This window comes from Aulostomus chinensis, chromosome 15 (assembly GCF_037954235.1).
Source record: "Aulostomus chinensis isolate RoL2024-O1b breed Wild chromosome 15, RoL_Achi_v1.0, whole genome shotgun sequence".
NCBI lineage: Eukaryota > Metazoa > Chordata > Actinopteri > Syngnathiformes > Aulostomidae > Aulostomus > Aulostomus chinensis.
In genome coordinates this window covers 11,226,949-11,246,962 of record NC_141334.1, presented here as the reverse complement: position 1 = coordinate 11,246,962, position 20,014 = coordinate 11,226,949, and the positions used below count along the sequence as shown (strand labels likewise).

General features: G+C 42.1%; 1 protein-coding gene and 1 long non-coding RNA gene across 2 annotated transcripts in view; one reads left to right on the top strand and one right to left on the bottom strand.

Moving 5' to 3' along the window:
* Positions 1–11,234: 11,234 nt before the first annotated feature.
* The window catches only part of LOC147248672 (uncharacterized), a 67,906-nt gene continuing 59,126 nt past the window's right edge, over positions 11,235–20,014 (bottom strand). Inside the window, exon 4 of the long non-coding RNA XR_015119469.1 lies at positions 11,235–11,318. This is a non-coding gene — a long non-coding RNA (uncharacterized LOC147248672). The remainder of the gene's footprint in view (positions 11,319–20,014) is intronic.
* The window catches only part of dchs1b (dachsous cadherin-related 1b), an 85,875-nt gene continuing 81,658 nt past the window's right edge, over positions 15,798–20,014 (top strand). Inside the window, exon 1 of the mRNA XM_086226345.1 lies at positions 15,798–16,313. The gene's annotated coding sequence lies outside the window, so the exon portion shown is untranslated. The remainder of the gene's footprint in view (positions 16,314–20,014) is intronic.

Genomic DNA, 20,014 nt, shown 5'->3' with positions numbered 1-20,014 from the left:
TTCATTTTTTTCTTCCCCCCTCTTCTGAATCAACTCCAAATTACACGCTTACATTAACAGATATGTAACAGAAATGAGAAACTGTATCCAAATAAACGGCATCCATTAACGTTGCCGCATACACACAAAATACACAGGACTGCACACCCGGCCAGTGTTTTTGGTACATTTCAGATGGAAGTACTCACTGTTTACTTGCCTGAAATCCTCTTTTGCCCCCCCCCCCCACACTCCCTCTGTCTCCAATCATCCTTTGCAACACAGTCAATATCACCACATCAGAGGGCAACAGACCTTAAGCATTAACCAGAACTGAACAATGCTGGCATCCTCTGTAGTGTGACAAATAGACAGAATGAAAGAAAGAACAAGAGGAACTTCAACTCATATGAAGGATGTCATAAAAATCACAGTCCCTGATATCTTTATTGGTTCACAATCATCAGCGGTGGCATAAAAACATGAAAACAAGCTTCGCTTTTGACGTGGAAATGTTTCATATATTAAAGTTGATAGACACAATACACAGTAAAATTATTATTGCGGTATTTTATGACTCTGAACAAGAACCCCTGTGTTCAGTTTCTTTTATGGTCACATTTGGACACCTGGAGGTGCCCATGCAGTCATCAAAGCCCTTTGAGTGTGTGTGTGTGTGTAGATCTAATGGTGAACACATGAGAAGGCCTGTTAGGCTTCCCCTCACACCTTCCACCCCACATGGCGCCCATATTTCCCTTAACACACACACACACATGCACACATCGAGTGCTCGAATAGCACAATAAGCTCATAACTATCAAAGTGTTCACTCTCTTTCCTGTCTTTGTTGTCGGACCCCACAACTTTCAGATCATGTGCAGGAAATTAGCCAGTTGGACTGCAGGTGAATGAGTGTGTCGCTGCTCAGCTTCAGGGGTGATTAGAGGCTGCTGGGAAATGGCATAAAGCATATTGTTGCATTGAGAAATCGCCTACGCCAGTAACAATCAGAGGGAGCTGTGAAAAGGACAAAAAGTTATTTTAAGTTTATCTTTCTTTTTTTTTTTTTTTCAGGGAATGATGCTTTAAAGTCGAGTCCCAATTTTGATTCCAAAAGATAATAAATAAGAACTGAGCTTTGATTTGTTTCTTTTGTGCATCCAAGTATTGGATTTGTCTTTGGATGTAACAAAAACAAACCCTGTCGATGACCTCATGAGTTCAACTTTATGTATTGACTCTTTCAACACTGATTGCTGCTGAGATGATGCATTATGCGGTGATGTTATTCTTCGGTAATTTACGCTGCTATCATTTATGGAGCCGGAGCAGATTCTTTCTGTTCTGCGTGATTTACATACCATCTGCATACAGGCCTTCTGAGTTTACTAGAGCTCAGGATTTATTTTGTAAATGAAGTCTGACACAAATTCATACATAGTTGAGAGTAAGAAAAAAAACATACTTCACGTATCTATCATGTGGTTCATAATTTCAGAAGACATTCCAGGCAAAAGTAGAAAAAGATGCGTGTCCTTTTCACTAAAAAGTGAAACTGTAACCAAGATGTTGCAGTATTAAAGGATTTTGAGGCTTAAATCCAGTTTAAATCTTTACTGAGCTTCTTTGTTTGAATACATGTTCTGATATCTATTTTGTAAAGAAGCTCACAAGTCTTTTCTAGCAAGTTCAAGTCAGATTTGACTTTGATCTTTCTGTGTGAGTCTCCATGTTCTCCCTGTTCCTGTGTGGGTTCTCTCTGGTACTCCGGCTTCCTCCCACAGTCCAAAGACATCAAGAGGGGACGAGGCTGATTGATTCTCTAAATTGACTGTAGGTGTGACTGTGAGTGTGAATGGTTTTCTGTCTCTATGTGTTGGCCCTGTGATGGACTGGTGACCCGTCTAGGGTGAACCCTGCTTCGCGCCCGAAAGCTGCAGGGATAGGCTCCAGCCCCCCCACCCCAGTGACCCCCAGGATAAGCGGAAGAAAATGGATGGATGGATGGATGGAAACTCAGGTAACGTGACTAATTTCAGAACAGAGTAATACTTGGTTTGTCAACTACTTCCATAATGCGAATGACAACATAGCTTTCTTCAAGATTCTAAATCAAGTATTCATTTCTGCTATTTCCCAGAAAGATGGCCCACATGACATCTATATATTTCAATGCCATGCACATGTGGCTTCTGATCTCTTTGCCATTCACTGTGAGTCACATTTAATAAATATGATGAAGTGTTATAGACGGACTGAGTTTTCATATTTTCATTCTTTAAAAGGAGCAAACTGTTGGGTTAAGCTCACTTTCATGATAGTTACGACCGCAGACTCTGCAATGAATTCAAAGCTTAGAGGACTTGAGATAATCATGTGGTTCGCCAACACACATGTGTGCTTGATGGAGTATAAACAATTATGGCTGTGTCAGTTTATAATTACACCCAACTAATTAAATCATCATTTAAACATCCATAAACGGAGGTGAAAAAGTTTGGGGGATGAATTTTTATTTGTTGTTTGTCCCAGAATGAAACATCCTTGTATCCTCTTAAGAAAAAAAACCCAAAACATCCACAGACAGACAGACACTGCTGCTCCATTTAGACCGTCACATTTAATCTCAATCTAACTCTGTTTATTATTCCTCACAAGAAACTTCCACCCTCTCCATGGAGACATTCACTATTCCTGGCCATTCACTGTCTCATCCATAGTCAGATTGCATGAAAATAGTCCTGTGTATGGTGATTACAGAGCTCAGAAATCAGTGGTTGCTGTGATGTGGACGGACGGTGGGTATCCTAAAGCGGTGCAGCAGATATTCTGGTTGTGGTTACGCATGCACCACCTTGCTTTTCCATTTAGTACTATCTGTGTGTGCAGAGAATGATGGGAAACACAGTGACCACTCTGGACTGGTGTAAGCCGTGCTCATAACCGTGGCCTGGGCATGTGTGTATGAGTGTGTGAGAAAGCAGCAGTAGTTAAAGAATAATGGTGCATTAAAAACTTGAGAATAAAACACTCGATGCTTGGAAGAGAGACAAGTAGACCACCCCCCCCCCCCATGAAATCAACATGAAACCAACTCCGCCTCGACAAGACACAGTGATATTTCAGATGAAAGGTTTATGTTGTGCCTTTGAGGGAAACCCAGAAAGAAAAGCAACAATTAGGTAAAGAAAGAAGGGGAACAGAGACGGAAAGGATGTTGACAGCGAAACAAAATGAAAAATTAAAGAGTGCCAGTCAAGGCCACGTGGATTGTATAACAAATGCCAGCAGCTTTGGGCCTCCGAGTTTACAAATCTCTCTGACTTCAATGAGCAAAATTATGTCATGATCATGTCAGATTTGTACGATAATGAGTCTGTCAACTTACTGTCGTTCTTATCGAGCGGTGCAGGAGTCTTTAAACCCAGAGATGTGTTAATACTGTTGGACATTTGGGTTCTCTCTTAAAAATCAATAGACTTTAGGTTAAATGCCTGAAACAAGCTTAGAAAAGCTTGAGATATTCTAGTTCTACTAAATCTAAATCTCATCACTTTTGGTGATGTTAATGTCCAATGTGTTGTGTGTTTGTGGTATACCATTAGCCTTTTAGCTCTACCGATTGCATTTATGCTTCAAAAACCATAAAAGTGGTGATAATTTGTGAAGATTATCTTGCTGAACAAAAAAATGTTGTTAGCCAAAAGAGTTTATTTTCAGCAATAATCCAAAATCCACTGTAGAAATCCCATTGGCTTTCGGTCGAAGAAATTCATGCCGTTGCTAACTTCTGGGTTGGCCTACAAAAATACGTCATCCCTGCAGCTGTCTATCGGCAACAAAGGAAATGAGGAAGGCCTCATTTTGTGAGAGGAGGCAGAGAAATGGGTGGGTTTCTCCCACTTGAATTCAACATGTGTGTGGCAGTTTCTTACAGTGTAATCTTTAGTGGATCACACACACAAAGAACCCTTCTGCAGAGCATTTTGGCAAATTAACACCTTTTAAAAATCAACTTATAGTTGCGTGCCAGCATTGAAGTTGGCAGCTCTAGCCAAATGTGCACTGTAATCACTGTGCAATGTTACACTGAACCCTCCACCAGTCACACTCAGAACGTCCAAACACGCTGTATATGAACAGATGGACGCACAGATATGGAAATGAAACCCCTCTGTCTGTCCTACGACACAAATTTGATTAAAGGGCCTCCCTACCAAAACGTCAGAGCGATATTCTAAAGCAGTATTTCACATTTACTGAACCATGCAACCACATGTATTGTATTTCAAGCTCTTGTGGAAGTGAGCGTGCTGGGGAAAAAAAAAAAAAGAAAGATTAGTTGACAGCGGTGGTCAAGTTGGACATCCATAGTGATCTAATGAATTTGCTGCCATTTAAAAGATATAATGACTGTAAATATGTAAAGGTTAGGGCACCGGGTGCAGATTTATACTACGATTGTATTCATCTATGGAGTAAGTTGGAACACTGACTGCATTACATTGTGACCTGACTATTCATGAACTTCTGGAGGTTTGCATGCTAAAACAAATGTTCAGTAAAAATGAATTATAGCTGTGTATTGGAGAATACCTCCCTTGTGGTAATCACTGATAGCTCCTACAGTGCACTTTGTAAAGCCAAAGGCCTGTTTCCAAAAAACACCTCACCATTTTGTCGCTCCAAGACGCGTACCTGGACCTTGAACCATGCAAAAGTAGTGTTTATGATTCCCTCACTAGTCAAAAGGGGTTTTAGAGAGTATTTAACAAATGTCATACATGCATCCAAAGTCTCTCTCCGTCTGTTTTGAATCAAGGCCATTGAAGCTGTAGATGTTGGTGGAAAATGCTCACAGCTTGGCCGGGACCTGCAGTCCTCTTTTTTGTCTCTGAAATGAAGCATAATTGAATAAATATGTCATGTAGAAAGGGTGTTTAGATGGCAGACAAGGCACTGTAAATATTTGGCTCTCGCTAACTGCCAAACTGCCAGGGGAAGAGAGAGAGTTAAACTCTGAGGACAAAGTCAGAGGTCAAAACAAGGCATGAGTTTGATGCAGGTTGGCGCCTGCCTGTGTCATGATATCACAGAGTAATCAGCATCATTCACTGGAAACCTCTACGGTTTTGTTAACCAGTAGCGGCTGGTGGGAAATCCATTTCAGCAAACATACCAATGTGATTTAATGTAAAAGAATTAAGGTATTGAAAACACACGACTGCTTTGAAATTAAACATTTAAAGCACCTACAAAGGACTCCCCTTTTTTTTGTTGTTGTTGATGGATTCTCTGGCCAAAAGCGCCAGTGTTTACAAGAGTAAAGCACAGATGTAAAGATCTTGATCTGCCTAAATTGAGCTGGCTTGACCTCATGCATTTGTTTTGGTGTAGACCAGAGTGGAAGCCATCGAGGATTGAAGCAGCCAGCTAAGGAGGCCTTGGGATTGGCTCAGGAGTCTCGTGAGGCTGCTGACAGGTAGCAGGCGGCTGGAAGGATGTAGGATTCAGTGGTTGCTGAGGTAGAACCTAGATGTGGGAAGTGTAATAGGAGTCCACGGAGAAGGACTTTTGGGTGGCTTCAAAGAGGTTTGGCTAATTAACTAGCAACCCAGGAAGGGAAAGCAGGGCTTGGCTCAAGCTTTAAACAACAGTGAGGTGAATTACTGGAGACATTGTTTGTTATTTTGTGGTGGAAGGAACACTTTGAGTCGTGGAGAAGAGAGTATTTGGTTATGGGGATCTCAGGGTTTCTTCTATGTTTTTTTGCAGATGATGTGGTTTTGTTAGCCTCATCAGACTGTGAACTTGAATGGGTGCTGGGATGGTTTGCAACTGAGAGTGATGTGGTCAGGAGGAGAGTCAGCAAGCTGGCGGCCATGCTACTCAGCCGGAAAACAGTGGATTACTCCCTCTAGGTTTGAAGTAAGCTGCTGCTTCGAGTGAAGGAGTTGAAGTATCATGAAGTCTAGTTCACCAGTGAGGGTGAAACAGAGTCTGAGCTGGACATCAAACATCAGCAGTAATGCAGGCACCATGCAGGTTTATTATGGTGAAGAAGGGGCTAAGCCGCAAGGCAAAAGTCTTAATTTACCGGCTGATTTATCTTCCAACCATCAGCTCTGGTCACAAGCTTTAGATAGGAACTAAAAGAATGAGATCATAGATACAAACGGCCAAAATTAGTTCCCTCTGCACGGTGGCTGGGCTTAGCTTTAATTAATAGGGGGAAGGAGCTCAGACGTCTTGAGAGTTCTCAGAGCAGCACTGCCCCTTCTTCAGATCGAAAGGGGTCATCTGAGGTGGTTTGGAACATCTGATTAGGATTCCTCTTGTGTTCCAACCACACCCAACTGGTTGGAGGCCTCGCTAGTGCATGCCAGAGTGGTCCTCCAGGTGAGTGTGTCACTGGGGAGAGGGACATCTGGGTTAGCCTTCTTCCAATGGTTACCTGGCTCTGCATTTGCGTCAGAAAATGTGGCCATGTAAATACCACAAATGAAAAGATTTTGAGCAAGTGTGCTTCACGAAACTGTGCCAGAAGGCTGTCCAGCTTTTGGATATGAGCGTGTGTTGCAGACAGAGATTCAGGGGCTTTAGTTGAACTTTAACACAGTCTACAGGAGTTAGGGATGTGAAAAGGGTCCCTCATACTCCATGCTCAGGTCTAATCTGCCACTTTGAATGTGCATTAAAGGCCTCTAAAGTAATATAACAGATTGAAAACACATGTAGAAAGAGCAGATAATCTGCTAATTAAACTTAAATAAGGTTGTAAGACTGAGAGCTCATACCAGCATTCATGACAAGTAGACATGTAGTCCTTAAGGGATGGAGTGGTGAATTAATGGTTTCCTGGTGGCTGGTCAGTTCAAATAATTGGTTACATCAATGTACAGCATAAGCAAACACTTTTATAATTTAATAACCTATTAAAAATGAAAAATCTGGTTAGCTTTTATACTGCATCATTTTAATGAGCAGGCAAAAAGAGGAGGAGGAGGAGGAGGAGGAGGAGGAGGAGGAGGAGAGAACAAAGGAGATGAAGAGTGTAACAGACAGATGAAACATCAAACAAGCTACCGGAGTCGTGAGGAAGATGAGAGTATCAGATACAGAGATGAGACACAGAGTTTGTCACAGTTCAAAAGGAGCCCCATGACGCACAATGGCAGCAGGTATGAGCCGAGAGTTTGTCAATTTTTAAAATGGAACAAAGCTTTGGGAAGCTGTAGCATGTGAGCACTTCATCAACACCAAGACTTTTAGAGCTGAATAGGAACTCAGATTAAATTTGTGGAAGAATACATGTATGTTTTCAGTATGTATCTTTCTGTTTGTAAATGAAATGGGTGAAAGTGTGAAGACCAAGAAAGAATCCATATGGGTTGACCAGATCTGTCTCAGGTTTGGTCAGAAATGTCTGTGAGGACCTTAAAACCATCACCTGACACAGAACCGTCTGCAAAGTTTGGAAATGAGCATGACTTGCACTAAAACTTTAAAATATATTAAGTACAGAAAGTAAGAAAATGCAATGAAAAGAGATTTGTCCTCTTTTTCTCATCTAATGCTTAATATCTTGTTACTTATTTTGGGTCCCTGGGTCACATAAGTCAAGATACTGGAAAAAGAAAATATTGTATTTTTTGCTGTTTTATATACATAAAAATTGCTCTTTTTGGGATATTATCAGGTAGCAGGGTATAAAATTACGTATCGAGACATGAGATTTGTGTCATATTGCAGGGAGCTAATGAGAAGAGTGAGTTCTGTTGCGGTAACCCAAGGTAGGTGCTGGACTAGCTGCAGGCTCCAGTCCCAGCTGGTCCACAGCCTCCACCTGAATCTACACCACAGAGGGGCTCCGCCTTCACTGTGGGCCAGCAGAGGGGTTCCATCTTCATGCAAAATCCAAATATCAGGTTCCACCACCCTTTCGGCTACTTACAGCTTTAATTTCTTATGTTTTTGGCTTGAAATACAGTTCTGTGGTATGCATGATGACCTTAAACTCCCGGGGCAGCTCTTCCTGTAATAAACCCAACTGTCATTATAAACTGACTTGAACAATTACACACTGCATCAACGGTGGCTCCTGTCTGTCTCCAGCTCTTGTCGTGTTGATTTAACCTTGTTTACCATGTTTACCGTGCACTCAGGACTCACTAAATATACTTACAAGGTTTGCCAGTGTGTGGCTTCCACTAAACCATTTAATACAAGTAGACTGTGAAGGATGCAGACTGCACGGTCAAGGTCACGTGTAGAGGGACATACACAGGTCACATATCTTGATGAAGTTGAGATGAATCCCTCCTGTGTAGTGGCTGACACGCCTAAAATGCTCCAAAGCTGATCTAATTTGAGGGACACTGTAAACCAATCTCAGCTGGTTAGATAGGAACGCCTGTTTTTTTTTTAAAAACTGTCATTCATTTCATCCCCTCATGCACAGTTTGGCTACAGCAGCTGAGCGCGTCGTCTTTTCTGCAACAGTAGTCCTAAAACGATATAAAATATACTTTTAAATGACACCCATTGATCCACTCTCATGAAAATTTACAGTATAGTTTGTGCTGTTTCCAACTGTAACATCAGCTTCTCTGTTGCACTCCATCTTTCTACATGTCTCGACACTTTTGTCACCGTGCCAAACTAGCCTAAACATCCTCGTGAACACGAATGAGCTTTGCTGGAGCCTTAACATCCCCTGGCTCTAATCCCTCTAAAAGCCCAGACAGGGCCATATAATGTAAACATATTGTGACCTGTACTGTGTGTGTGGCGCTGCACAGGAAACCAGCATAACCTTATCATGATTATTGCCCTTCTCCAACATGATATTAATTAGAAAAGAAATCCTAAACTCTTCCAAAAAACAACAATAATCTAACAAAGTCAGAGCGGTGGGAGAAGACTGGACAGGTCATAAATCACACTCTAGGAAGAGTTAAGAACATTTCTCCTGCTTCTGCCGTGCGATCCGGCCAAAGACAGCTGTGAGAGTCACATAGGCAAGTTATTCTTGACTGTTGTCCAGACTCAAAGTGGCCTTGGGTCCCTGCTCTTTGATTCCAAAAAGATAGGCAGAACAATGAGAACAGCGTATCATGAAACCTTGAATATAATCTATCATTTATTTCTGTCTTAAGGTAAACTTACACCCTCTACTTTATTGAGAAAAAAAACAACTTACTGCTCTTAAGGGACACTATTGTACTTTTTATGTCAAAGCCACATTTGGTTGAATGTCATACAGTCGATGAGAAGCCTAAAGTCCTCTTTGAAGGACACAGGCATGCCACAAAATTTTAAATATATTATTTATTTTGAAGTTTTTACTGCTTGTTTCTGTGGTTGGGTAAAGGGCTGTAATGGTAGAAGCTGCTTTCGGAGATAAAATGTGGTAACAGTTAGCGTTAACTTTAAATATCCAAAGTTGCAAGTTATTCTGCATGGAGTTTATACATGTATGGATGCATTTTGTCCCAAAACAACTACATAAACTGACGGTGGTTAAAAGACAGTACAACTACTATTGTAACGCCTACTACTAATATTATTAATACTAAAAACATAACAAGAATGAAAAGGTTAAACCTTCAAGAGAAGTCATCCAATCACAATTCTGCTCGATGACCCACTATGATGTACACCTTCCGCAAAGCAGTCCCTGGCAGGTCACAGCGGTTGTGTGTGAAGGTGTGACGAGGGGCTGAACAATATGGCATCCGTCACAGGATGTGCCTCTGTTCTGCTGGTGTAAGAAGCCAAAGCCATGTTATCTTCATAGGACAACACTTGAGCGCAACAATAAACAGGAAGCAGCTGATATAGAAGGGCAAGGAGTTATATTCCCCAGACGCACTTGACCTTCTCATCTTCCTCTTCCCCTAAAGGCTTTGACACACACTTTGCTACGTGTGCCATGGTTTGAACATCCCACACACGCACCGCACACCTATATACATAAACAAAAAGAGAGGTGTTGTCACACGAAGAAAGAAATTTGATGAGGAAGATAGAATAACAGGAGGGAGATTAAAGCTGGTTCAAACAATTAACCTTCAGAACGCATTTTACACACACACACACACACACACACACACACACACACACACACACATCATTAAAATGTCATTCACTCTAAATATGGAATCACCTTAATTTGTGTGGCAAGTTGTCAGAACAGTGCAACACATCTGGCTGACAACACCCACTAAATCTGTCCCCGTTTCTGCTGCTTTATTTTGTGGGGAGAGTGAGCCAGCTTGGCGTGTAGAGGTGCCATTCACACTTTCCCACGATGCCTTGCATCAGCAGGCCAGGGGCAGGGAAGGAAGCAGAGGGGATGGAGGGCTGGAGGCCAAACATGTGCGCGCGCACACACACACACACACACACACACACACACACACACACACACACACACACATACGTACCTATTAGAGACCTTCTGTGCCATAGTGCAGAAGCTGGCCAGTCGATGGGCCTATACAGGAAGTTCTCAGCTTTGGCTACTTCCTGTTTGCTAGACGCTTCTATTAGAGGCACATTGTGAGGTAGAGAAGCCTTTCAGCAGCTATTCACTAAGTGTAATGGACCGGTATGAGACTATTAGAAGCAAAAAATTCTGGAGTTGGTATAGTTTGTACATTTTCTATACAACTACGCTTTTTTTGAGTGCCTTTAAAAAAAAAAATCCTTTCATGTCATATTCCCTGCTGACAAAACTCCCACAACAGTGCACAGCTGATATAGACATTTTATTTTTCATCTACCGTAGACAAAAAATAAAACCAGCTAAAGGAACAAACATATTGGAAAGCATCGTTTTAATTCATCCCCACAGCCGGATTTCAGTTCTTTCATCAAGACCACCTTAATGTAGTGGCTCTACCTACTTAGTACATTTGCTTAGTTAAAAAAACCCCAAACAAAACTTTGTGTTCGAGATATGGAGGGAAGTGAGATGGTGGGAGAAATAAATGAGAAGGGGAAGAGAGCGACAAGGGGATGAGGATGCACGGTGCCGTTATTGTGTTGGTGTGGTGTCCACGGGAAGCAAGAAGTGATGAGAGAAGAGGAAAGGGGATGGGGGGGGGGGGGGTCGGGGGTATAAAAAGTGTCATCACAAAATCTTGAGACACAGGATGCATTATGATAGGAGCCAAAACACCTCTTGGATCACAGTTCATAGATGCTAATATATTAACCAGCTTCCGTGGCTTCTGAGGTGAATCCTTGGTGCCAGACGATGTGCATCCTGTGGTGGACTCTTGCACCAGGACCAGCAAGATTACTGCACCTCACAGAGTTGGCTCTTGTTTCTGAGAAAACATATAAATAAAGCAGGAAAACACCTGGTAAGTTAGATTCACAAGAGACTTATGAGACAAGTGAGTGCAACGATACCTCCAACACACCAGCAGAACCTAAGATAGTCTGTAACGTTTACATTTCCTGCATCATACAAAACCTGGAAGCTCGTCAGAGGAACTGTTTTATCTCCTGCTCAGATACGAGTCCGTATATAAAGATAGTAAAAGAGCAAAGGGGCATTAAAACTTGCTCTATAAAACCTGCGGCTTTCCTGTTTTCTCTGTCTTCTTGAGGATCACTGGTTGATAAGACAAAAGACCTTCACTCTTAGACATATGAAATATATCTCTCAGCAACCATTTAGCTGATGTCGGGAGGCCTTGTTCAGGTGAAGCTTGCCAAGTGGAAGTAGGCCAGCTTCTGAAGTTATTGCTATTCAGTCACGGAAAGACAAGTTTTAACATTTCTTTCAGCTCGGAGCCCATTACGGAGACAACGTAATTCAAGATAAGACTGAAATGTTCAGATATTTGCGGAAAGAGGATTTTTAAAAAGTCCTGAGCATGGTTGGTATTTTAGGTGCGAGGAGGTGCCACAATGAAATTAGAACTTTAGGCATTTATTTCAGGAATCAATGAAGTGGTGTGAGCTCATTTTGCAAAGCTGTGGGAAAATACTACCCCTCATAGCTGCTAATAACAATGTCCCTTTTCTTGCTTTGTCTATTTATCATCAAATTCAACCCTCAAAATAGTCCAAAAGCTCCACATACTGTCTCACAGAAACAATACGCATGTAAAAGCTAAAAAAGATTCCGTAGGAAACCAAATCACAGGAAATGTGGTGCCAACACTCGACAAAATTGAAGCATAGATTTATTTTTCTTCTGTTCACAGAACAAAATCAATTCTCCCAGACGTTTATGTTCGATACATCTTATACGGTTAACTCGTGCACCCGTTTTAGTGACATCTGCAGAAATGCACATTGTAGTAGCTTTGAAAGAACAGCCAAAGTCACTGGGCCATTGTGTGGTTGCCTGGTAGACAGATTGGCCTCGGCGTACAAAAAAAAAGAAAGAAAGAAAGAAAGAAAGGCTAACCTTCCTAAGAATACCCCGCAGGAGCAGATGAAGGGAAAACTACAACTCTATTTGTCGCAGGCAGCAAAAGAAAGACAGCTGCTGAAAGCGGCTGTTTGTGCTGAGCAGAGGTAAACAAAGACCATTTGTTCAGGATTTTTTTTTTTCGAATGTAACATTCACATGCAATTTATAGCATGAAAAAACTTTCCTTTAAAATTCCTGAATCCAGCTTAAAAAATATTTCACAATATCCTTTTAAAATATTGAAAGTTATCTTTGCCCAAAAGCGTTCCTCTTGCATGAAATCCACATTAAAGACAGGCGGTGTTATTTTGATATTTTTGACTATGGGAAAGGAAGGTTTGATTAGGCTGCCTCTCTTTCTTGCTCTTGGCCACAGAACTGCCGCGTGACCTCATCTCATCCTGCCACGCAGGAAAGGTGGATCAGATAGCCGGGGGCCGACACCTGCATGTCATCTGTGTAGCCGCGAGAGAAAAGTGACAAAAATCTGAACGTAAGTGCAGAACCTCAGATATGAGCTTGTGTTTGTGAAAGGGGCTGAATCCAGACAGATGACGTGATAACAACCGAATGGAATAAAACACGGAGGAAACAGACACATGAGGATCTTTTTTAGGGTGAAGCTGCCAGGATATACGGAACTAGGATTTTGTGTCGCTTGCCAGCCAAAGAAATTATTTCACATATAGCCAGATAATTTTCCTCAGAGGAAGAAGACTTTCTATTTTTTTTAACAGTCACTTTTTTTTTTTTTAATTTTTTGAAGCGACGAAATCTGATAATTAGTTCCAGCCCACTGCATATGCAAACACACCAATTTGGCTAATTTACTGCTTTGATTCACATCGGAGGCCACACAGTCCTGCGGTCAATTCTGTGCCTGTTTATAAAGGAAAGAGAGAAAAGTCAAGCCAATAAGTCCAAATGGTACAGCCAGCACAGACAGACCCCTCCATTAGCTCCTAACGATGCATTTCTAAAGGACCCCGCAGCTACCAGTTGTTAGCTGCTCTCCACCGTGATGCTTATTTCTGCTCATGATTGACAGTTCAAGATCATTTTTAAAAAGTGGGGAAACAGTAGATTACCAAAAGGCTGGATTTTTCTTCATTCGAGGCGCCTGAATTCATACATGACTTATTGAGGACTTGACGTTATCTGGGATGTGATTTGAAATGTGGCCTGAGGGTTATCGTGGTCAGGCTGTGGCTTTTGAGGTTAAAGGGAGGAACTAACAAACAGGATAGCAGCCAAATAAATCCTTTGACTGTACTCCATAGTCATGATGTATATTTTGTGTGTGTGTGTGTGTGCGTTTTATGTATTTTTATCCAAGGAAAAAGAAGAGAGCGAGAGACACAGAGAGAGAGAGGGACAGAGAGAGAGTGAGAGCGTGTACACTTATTATGAGCAGCAATTATATAAATCTTGCACTGGTTCCCTACCAGAAGTGTTAGTCCTCAGCCATCTGCCCCTTGTTACTGCTGCAACTCATGTGGCAAGTGTTCACACAACAAGAATGATGCAGTCACACACGCGGGGTCTCCAAGGACAGAGACAGACATTTAATATGAAACAAACACCCCTTAAGGGACTATTTAACGCAGAATATGCCTTTTTCCAAACTGATTAAGATTCCATGTCTTTTCATGGTGTCAAGCCTTGTTTGTTTGTAACAAACACATCCAAGGACACGTTCAGCTCACGACTCGCATCCAAGAGCCACAATCGACTGGTGGATCCTGTTCTTTCTCTACTATAAATCGTACTTTTCATGCTAACCCCTTGGTATGTTTTCTTAGAAATGCAAGCGCATCTATAGGGCAGGAGGTTAGTCACAAGTTGAGAGCCAAAGGGCGAGAATGTGAGTTGGATGACACGTCATATGAAATCATCATCCCGAGCAATAAAGATGGGGGAAGACTGGGGAGGGCTCACTACTGGCAGGGGCCATCAAAACACCAAAGAAGATAATATTCAGTTGTTGATAGGGCCCAGTGTCATGAAGCACACATCTTAACACCTGTATTAAATCTTACATTACATCATTCTGAAGGCTAAAAAAGGGAGTGTTATATGAATTTGTTTTCCTCAGTAACTGTGGGAAATCCAGTTATTCTGAGGCCAAAATGTACTTCATCAGATTTAAAGCAGTAAATACGATGAGCTCCTGTCTGGTTTTTTAAACAGGTTTCCTGAAGAGATAAGTCAGCCCAGTGTTTGAGCTTCATGTTACACTGAATAAAGAACATGGGAAAAGTATAAAAGCACTATTTACCCCTGTTGACTGTTTCACACGCACACACACACACACACACACACACACACACACACACACACACACACACACACACACACACTCTCAAAGACCACAATCAAGCAAGGATGGATTGATCGCTGGCCTGCATCAACCACTGCTCCTCCAAGGCACTCCTCAACCCCCCACCCTGCGCTACACACCTCCCACATCCAGGAACCTCCCCACCACCTCTCCCTCCACCACATCTCCTCCCTTGCTTTGCTTCAGAGACGCAGGTGGAGGTTTGACCTAAAATCTGGGGTGATGAATGACTCCTATATCTTGCTGATGCTTGCAGTCAGTGTGTGAGGTGAGTGTATGCATGTGTAGGTGAATTTGTGATTGTGTGTGTGTGTGTTTGTGTGTGAGAACCTCAGCCCTACTTGCTTTGCTGCTTTTCTTCTGCTATGCTATCAGCATCCAAAAACCTTAGACATTTAACGACATTAAAGTTCTCCACTTGCCATGGTGTTAAATCCCAAGTACTACAACTACTAACTACTACTGCTACTACTAATATTATAATAATAATATTTATAATATATTTTATGTTGCTAAAATATGGAAATGAAAAACTTTTGACGTGAATGTAGTTTTACTCATCTGATAATAGTACCGCCCCCCCCCCCCCCACACACACACACATCATGGGACAAAACATTTTTCAAAAACAAGCAAAATGAACACATTCGCACAATAAGCTGAATACAAATATTTAATTTTATTTTCTGTAGCCTATGAAATCATGACGTGGAAATCTCAGTCTTGCGTTCAAAGGGCGTGCCTCTACATCACATAATAATACTCTTCACGTACAGGGAGAAAATAAGAAATGCAGTTAATGAGCCATTTTTCATGCATAATATTCCACGCTGAGCTAAACTGCTGCTCGCTGCGCTCCTTTGTCTCACCCACTACTTCCACTAAACGGAGCTGGGGGGCACCAAAGTCTACTCTCCAATCTCTCTCCTTCCCTACTGTATCCCACTACCTCCCCTCTTTTGTGTCACTACCCGAATAAATTAGCAACTCAAGTGAAGGGAGGAGGAGGTGGTGGTGGAGGAGGAGGGTGACGAGGAGAGCAGGGGGGCTGGGCCTTGTGTGGCGCAGGAATCGGCGTTCAGTCGGTGAGGTGCACGGTGCCCTGAAGCGGCTCAAACACAGACACATGCTCCCCGTGTCTGAGCGACTGGATGCTGAAAGAGGGAGAGAAGCGTTTAACGACACACCGGTCAGAGCAACCGCAGGCTCTTTTTTTTCCATCGCTTGCAGAAAGCGCAGAGCTCCTCAGCTGATCCAGACGCGCTCACCTGACCAGAATATTCCTCACCGGAGCAGCAATACGGGTTAGAAGATGCGTGGAACTGACTCATCTATCATTTTTGGGGATGTAATTTGAAAAAAACAAAACAAAAAACAAAACCAACCAAAAACACAAAAACAGTGTCCAGCTGTCCAGCACGGCTCCATTCATTTGTGGATTGTCTGTCGTCGGTGGTGGTGGGGAATTGGAAACCCGTTTGCATACTAATCAGTTTTTGGAGAGGATACCCGGCAAGCGCGCGCATCCAGAGCTGCAGAGTGGCTCAAATGAATGTAAGTCCTTTTTTATTCTCATCCTAAATGTTTTCACTCTATATTGGGGGGGGGGGGGGGGGTGCTCCCTGCATCGGCACCTTGCATGCACGAGCTGGTAGCTGTGGGGGTGATGGTACCGGATCAGTGGATCAGGATGATGAAGCTCTTGAGCAGCCCAGTTTAATTATTGATCAGCCCAACAGCTAGATTTTGAAAAAAAAAAAAAAAAAGAGAGAGAGGCAAGAGTGGCGAGCCCCCAACACGCCGAGAGAGATCCTTTTGAGTCTAACAGGCCAGGATTGAGGCTTTTTATGGAACAATTTAATAACAGTAAGTCAGTGGGTTCTTGCCCAGGGGTTGCCAACTCAGAGCCACTTACTTTGTGTTGGAGGGAAGACAGAACCACTCATTGGGAAATGCAAAAAAAGGGGGCCAGCATACTTTGGACTTTTTCCTGAGGAGATCAACTGATGTGACAGTTCAAGGCTGAAGACGGTGGTCAGTGGCGAGAACACACAGTACTGCGGTGTACCTTTGAGCAAGGCATTTAGACCATTAGTTACAGCAGGGTCTGCTTTCTTTTTTCCTAATAGAAGACCACAGAGGGACTATCTAGAAAATTGACTGTATATTACCTTAAATATACTAAAATTCAGATGGATAATTTTGTTATTCAGCAAATAGCTCTGACACAATTGCATTTTTTAAAATATGAAGTATATTTAGCATCCATTTCTGTCTGAGTATGACTACATCCCCTGAAGCTAAAACTGGAAAACCAGGGGCACATTTAAGCACCTAACCACAACAGTTATTTTAGTCGTATCTGGTGTCTGCTGGCATCCACAGCTCCTGGTTTTCTTCTGTAAGGAGGGATACGGATCTATGCATTATTACACTATCCACTTACATGGTCCCATGTGCTCTCAGCTCTGCAGTAAACTGGCCTCAGCCTCTGGTTTGCATACAACCAGTAAGGGTTTGGTTTCTCGCAGAGTGATGAAGCGTGCAGCTAGAGATTTTCTAACAGGAACCATATGGATATACGTTGGTGCGGCTGCAGCCGAGGACAGCCTATGTTTGTACAAACAACTTATAATTACTTAGGTTAGCTTCTTAGAGGGACAGCTTTTCAGGTTTAGGATGGTAGCAAACCCTGGACAGTAAGTCCAGTTCTTGTTTTGTTTTGTTTTTTGTTTTTTTAAATTGCCATGCTGAAAATGTTCAGGGGATAAAATAAATGGCTGTTTTTATTTTGTAAGTTTGACTGACTTCCTAAAGAATAGCTGTGATAATCAGTCGAAGTACTACTTGTTCTTTTCTTAACGCTGTTTATAAGAAAGCCAGGCAAGGCTTCGAAGTCTACGGACTGCGGTCAATGTCAAGCCTTTTTGTAGAGCTTATCAACAAAGTAAACAGTCTGCTGTTTGTCTTGCACTTCATTCAGCTGAATGTGTAGGGAATGATAGTGACCCAGGCAGGGTCAGGGGCTTCATCCTCTAGAGGCCAGAGCTAAAAAAAAAAATAGGCACTTTTGCTAAAATTGCTGAAATTACAGTTTTGCAGGGAGGAGGCTGAATAGTATTCCTTGAACCTCTGGGCTCAGGCTATGTAGGGTTCATATTGGCAGCATCACACACGAGTTAGCAACTGCCTTTTACAGCACTTGACAACTTGAATCTTGAAATCTCACATCTGAATCTGGGTTCACTTTGGCGTGCAAGCAAATACTCTTAAATCTCTCCTTTAAAGTTCAATCAGGATGTAATATAATTCCCCAACAGTCTTTATGGGTCTTTTTTGTGTGTGTTTATTCTAATGGGTTTGCTTAAGGGAATATACAACTTGAGGCCTCTTTTGCAATCACAACTGAATGCAGTATAATCAGATTGAACATTGGCCACCGTCACTGTCACTGTAATGCTGATTGTTCTGTATACACTGTTGTCGTGTTTGTGGGTCTCAAAAAACCCACAAGAAGTGAAAAAGATTCTGGTTTTATTTATCCCTCTAACATGTTGTCTATAAATTAAATGTTTACAAATTGAATTAGGAGGATAAAGACATTGCATGGAAAATATTGGATAGAATACACGGGGAAAGCTTTTGTGTATTATTTGCTTCATAGTGTTGCCAACTGTGTGTGTGTGTGTGTGTGTGTGTGTGATAGTATTAGCAAGTAATGTTGTTGCAGTTCACACAAAAATCATTCTAACTCTGTCTCAGAACTGTTTTTTCCTGAGTTTTCTTTTTTGTGCTTGGGAAGTCAGTGAGTACAAATATCGGAAAGTGACTCAGCGAGACCCCCCCCCCCCGCCCCCTTTCTGCTTGTGTTTCTCTCACACACACATGGATACATACATTACACACTCCGATACATGCCAAGCTATTACCCATAGACTAAACTGAATCCCTAAATGCTATTTTAGCACCTTTGAAAAAATGAGGTAACCTGCCCTCACAATTATAGAAATACAGTGCAGTTCGGGTGCTGAATGGGTAGCAGATGACTCAAGCACACACACATGCAGACATACACACACACACACACACACACACACACACACATGCACACACAACAAGTAACTCCACAAGTAGCTGCTGGTAATATTTATCCTTCATCTTTCACTGCATTATGCCCGAAGCTTGTGTTTGTGTAACCTCTCAGACCACTTTGTTGGACTTGACATAAACTAAAGACTCAATATTGAAAGGATTTCATCTAACTGTAGTGTAGTGGGCAGCATGTGAACTACAAAACCAGAGTTAAGCGCGGCTATTGTGTGAGGAAGCAGCTTTGGTTTCCTGGAAAGTCTCTTCTATTTGCATCATCCCTCTTCAGGAAGCCCAGGGAGTTATTAATAGCTTTAGGTAGTAAGAGCCAGAAAAATAAGATTCCCATTGATAAAGACTCGCCTTTGCTGATTGCTTCACATTTCATTAACTTTACTCCTGAGGCCTCTTGGTTGCCATGGCAGCAACCATCACCAAGTCTGCCATCTTGTTGTGATTATACTTGTAAAATTCAATTTGAGCTGTGGGTGTTCTTATATGCAATTATGTCAGTTTTGTTCATTGTAGCGGTTTAAGCGAGCTTAGTTGAAGAGCTTCAAGTAATGTTTCTGCAAAGAGCATGAACATTAATTTGTCAAAACACAAATGGTGATGTATATTTGTGTTTGTCAGTGTGGGATACTTCTTCTCTTGAGTGTTGGTGGTCAGCTGTTTTCTACACTTTCTGGTTTAAAAAAAAATGCACTGCACTGTAGCTCCTTCATCCCTGCAGTGATGACCCAGCTTTCTGCTGCTCTGGAGAAGATATTACTTCATGAGTGACTCAACTAATCAAAGGAAATGACTGGACTCTTCTGTCGGACGAGGAATGATTGACTAGCTGGGGCTTCGAGACGGTACAATTCAATTTTTCTCTGTTCTCAGTCCCAGCTCTGAGGTAACCGCCTGCATCATTATTCATGGTCTTCGTCCGGGCAGTAGGACTCCTGTCAGTGGAATGATTAGGTCAGCTCAACGGGAAAGACTGGAAGTACTGGCCAAATTATAAAAAGAGACATATTTTCACTGCAGTTGCTGCTGTCTGCACAATAACGGGCTTTTACACAAGCTGAGCTGTCCTTTAAGAACAGTTTAAAATGTCATGATTTACTACAGTGTAATTTTCTAATTCATCAACGTATGTTGATCCCAACTGGTCAGCGTAG